Raw genomic sequence first — 3,997 nt, forward strand, 5'->3', positions numbered from 1 at the left:
GGCAAATATACAGAAAACTGAAAACAAAGAAAAACAAAGAACACAGAAAAACCTAAGTATCTTTAACATGCAACTTAGTTAGTTACACTGAACATTCTACTTAGAGTAACATGCAGAAAAGGATGGTCTGCTTTTAAGGTTTTCCTTTGAAGATTTTTGGGCACCCAGACATCACACACAGGCACGCATACACATGACACAATAATACTATAGCAGGTCAATGAGAAAGGCCAATACATTTTATACAGAGATTCATGTCACGTTAAGTCCCACGATGATAATGTTGGAAATTCACGTTGGATTCCTAGAACAAGGAACCAACATTCAGATACCAGGAAAAGGCAAGCCATGCACGGCGATCTGAAACACGAGCCTAAACGAAGCCTGAAATACTCGGCTGCGGAGCAGAGTTAGTCACCGTGTCAGGAAGTGTGGTTTCATCCACTGAAAGAATAAAGGATGGGATAAAATGGAAAAACAACGACCCCCCTTCCCCTTCCTTTACCCTAAAGGCAATAAATGGAACAAAGATTAAAATAATGATGATAATGATCACATGTCACCTTTGTCTAGAGATTGGCAGGTCATGTGGTGTTAAAGTTGCTAAAGGTACTTGCAGAAAAACCACAGTGCAAGTCATTAAGTAATGCTAGAAATGTTCCAACTGACCCAACCTTCTGGATACTTCCAGAGAACTTTATTTTTCATCCCAAAGTCACTGTACGGTGTTTTCCTAGTGCACGCAGGACACACACGTGTCTGCTTGGGCTTGTGGAGCCAGGCTCAGCCTTGAGGTTCACATGCAGGGACTCTTACAAGAGCAAGCAGGAAAACAGGTGACAGATGTGCAGCATGACCTTGTTCAAGCCGGGGAGGAGCGTCTCAGACCTGCGTACTCACTTCCTGGAGAAGCTCGGCCCTGGCCGAACCTCTGGAGGCTCTGGGCACACTGCAGAAAACGGAGGGCTGTATTTATGGGGTGTGACGGGTTACCAGCCAACAGCTCAAGGCACAGCCTTCCTGAAGGTGGAAATGGGCATCACATGAACCACTCACAGCCAGGCCTTGTAACTACAGAATCTCTAACGTTAAGTACAGCCATGATGGAGGTTGCGGGGACCTCTGGTGTCTGACTGAGGGCGTAGGCATTTAACCTTCCACCCAAATTTCAGGTCAGATTTCCAGTCTCCACAAGAGACTGGTTCCACATACCGCCTTTCTCCTAGCTTTCAAAACGCAGGGGCTCATCCAAAACAAAGTGACAGATGGCCATTTCGCTGCTACACCAACCACTTCTGCAGTTCTATTTTGGTTAAAACAACCTTGCAGGGATAAACCACAAAAGGAGTCTGTGGCTGGGGGCTGCTATCAGTCACATTCACAAGCTAACGCAGGTGACTGACCCTGAAGTAGCAGGGTCCACTCAGTGGGATGGGTCCACGTCAACAGCACACTGGCCGCAAGAAGATGCAGCACCGCAAAAGGTGTCAGGGGATTTCAGCTGTTATTTGTCCAGACATTCTTTGTGGGGAAAAGCCGGGGAGAAAAAGCCTTCTGACCATAATCATACTATCAGTAAAATCAGGATAAAAATAAAAGTGTCCCAGAGGACTTGTTAGAAAGCAACAAAGCCATTCTTAAACTTACATTGCTAATATTTATGTTCTCCCAGGAACTTACTACATACACACAAACCACTGATACACTGTTGCCTTTTAAATCGTGTACTAAAATCCAAATTACTGGTTTGTACAAATAATGGACCAAAAGTACTGCCCAAAACACACCTGCATTACACTGTGTGGACCTGGGCTTTGACAAAAAAAAAAGTATTTATGATAAAAATTGTAAACAAAAATTTTACAAAGCTTAGAATCAAAGTCAACATTTTGCTCAGATTTCTAACTGTTTGGTAAAGTTCTAACATGGGTCATTAACGGTTCATGAGTGATTCTTGTTTGGACTTTCCGACTGAAAAGGTGCTTTGCACTTCTGACTTTTAAAACAAGCTGAATGTCCCCATGTGCTTTCTGTGCCAAAATTTAATTTTCGACAAACAGCAGTAATATACCAACTATGATTGACTTGGGTCAGCACTCCTGCTGAACTGGAGAAAATTATTTAATCCCCGTCCCAATCCACAAAGAAAGGACTGCCAATGAAGTGCGTGTGTATCTGTGTGTGTGTGCATATATATAATACATTATACACACAGGTATAGATAGATAGGTGTATGTGCGTTTATATATATATATATATCCAAAAAGGCAAAAACAAAAGTATCAAACTATGCTTGCATTGTGGCAGCAGAATAAGAGAATGTTAAGAGTGAAGGGGAAAATTGATAAAATCTATTACAGTTTTAAATGACTCTGATACTAGTTTAACTTTTTTTTTTGCCAAACTTGCCTGTAACTCCCCTCCAAACAGACTCCTTTTAAGAGGAAGGAGCTCCTTACACAAAATGTTTTGTGTTCACATATACCTATACTCTTCAGAACAAAACCAGTTCTGCTGGCAAACTGTGGGTTCGCAGGGACATTTAAGCTCTCATTAAAATGGAAAGCAATCAAATCTTTACGTCTACAAACTGCACATTTAATATATTTACATAAATTTGGCAAAGTTCGTGATGACATCTAGAATGTTTTCACCAAATCATAGACGTAAATATGGAAATCATCATCAAATTTGATGAAACAGACAGACGGTTTGGTCTCTACTTGATGGATGACCATGCCAGTCCTTTTATAGCCATCTTCTTTGGCATATTCCACTTGTTTGCCTACCAGGCTGTCCCAGACTTCTCCTGGTTTCCTTTCTTCTGGAGATGAATCAATTGAATCAGGAATAATGTGAAGGTCACCTTCTTTATAATCATCTAAGAGCTGGTACATGTACAAGACAGGATCTTTCTCATAGGTGATGTAAAACCACGTGTTCATGATGGGGACGCGTGCTAGGACCATTCCCCTCCACTCCTCTTTAGAGCCATCCTGGGTCTCAAACATGTGCTTCACTGCTTTGCCAATCATTGTGTCGGCTAGGTGTGCATCATTGATTTGAGATGTTGCAACTCTATCAGGGAGGATTTCAAGTGCACAAATTCTTTCATCTTCATTAAGTTCTAGTCCATAAACACAGTCAAATCCATCGTATTTTATAAGATACAAAGAAGGATTTACAGGCACCTGGTCCAGAACGGTTCCTTTCCACTGGGTGACAGGGCTGTTCCCCTCTTTCCACCCATGCCGAATCCTGCAGCCTATGATGCTCCGCGGGGGCTGGGAAACAGGTGTGCCGGGCCCTACACTGCTCCGATGTTTTCTGTGGGACGTCCTTTTCTTCATCTTTCTTGCAGATACACCAGCATGGCCTGCATCAGCTCTGGACCGCTGGCCAGCTGTCTTCCTGAATGGAGTCTTCATTCATCCGTATTTACGTGACCAGCAGAACTGCTGGACCGGAATGAACGTTCAGGAATCTCCAATTTGAAACTTTTCACGGAATTTCAATGTTTTTATTAATCCATCATCCAAGTGCCTCTTTTACAAGTTCAGCAAAAATTTGAAATCATAAGGACTTTGCGGCAAGGCCACGAAGGCCAACGTCCGCGGGGCCGCAGAGGCCAACGTCCGCTGGGCCACGAGCCCCGCAGTCCAGCTGCGCGCTCCAGCCCGGGCTACCCGGCAGGAGGGCGTCGCCCCGCCCACTCTGGGCCCCGCCCACTCTGCGTCCCGCGGCGGCCGCCCCGCCCCCGGCCCCACGGCGGACGCACGCTGCGTCCCCTCGCTACGCCGGCCTCTGCTGACTGGACACCGGAATGGTTATCATCGTCGCAAAATTTCATTTATTAAAAGGGCATGCTTGGTTTTCTCTTCCCCCTCTAAGAGGTCAAATATGCACAGTTCTTGCATTGCAAGCTCTTATGATTAAGGAAAACTGTACAGATGAGGACCATGGGACAAATGAGCACACGCGGAGCCCAAACACTGAG

General features: G+C 44.6%; 1 pseudogene; it reads right to left on the reverse strand.

Moving 5' to 3' along the window:
- Positions 1 to 2,639: 2,639 nt before the first annotated feature.
- LOC137769103 (spindlin-1 pseudogene) lies at positions 2,640 to 3,428 on the reverse strand (annotated as a pseudogene).
- Between the last annotated feature and the right edge of the window lie 569 nt (positions 3,429 to 3,997).

The sequence above is a fragment of the Eschrichtius robustus genome, chromosome 9 (genome assembly GCF_028021215.1).
Source record: "Eschrichtius robustus isolate mEscRob2 chromosome 9, mEscRob2.pri, whole genome shotgun sequence".
NCBI classification, from domain to species: domain Eukaryota; kingdom Metazoa; phylum Chordata; class Mammalia; order Artiodactyla; family Eschrichtiidae; genus Eschrichtius; species Eschrichtius robustus.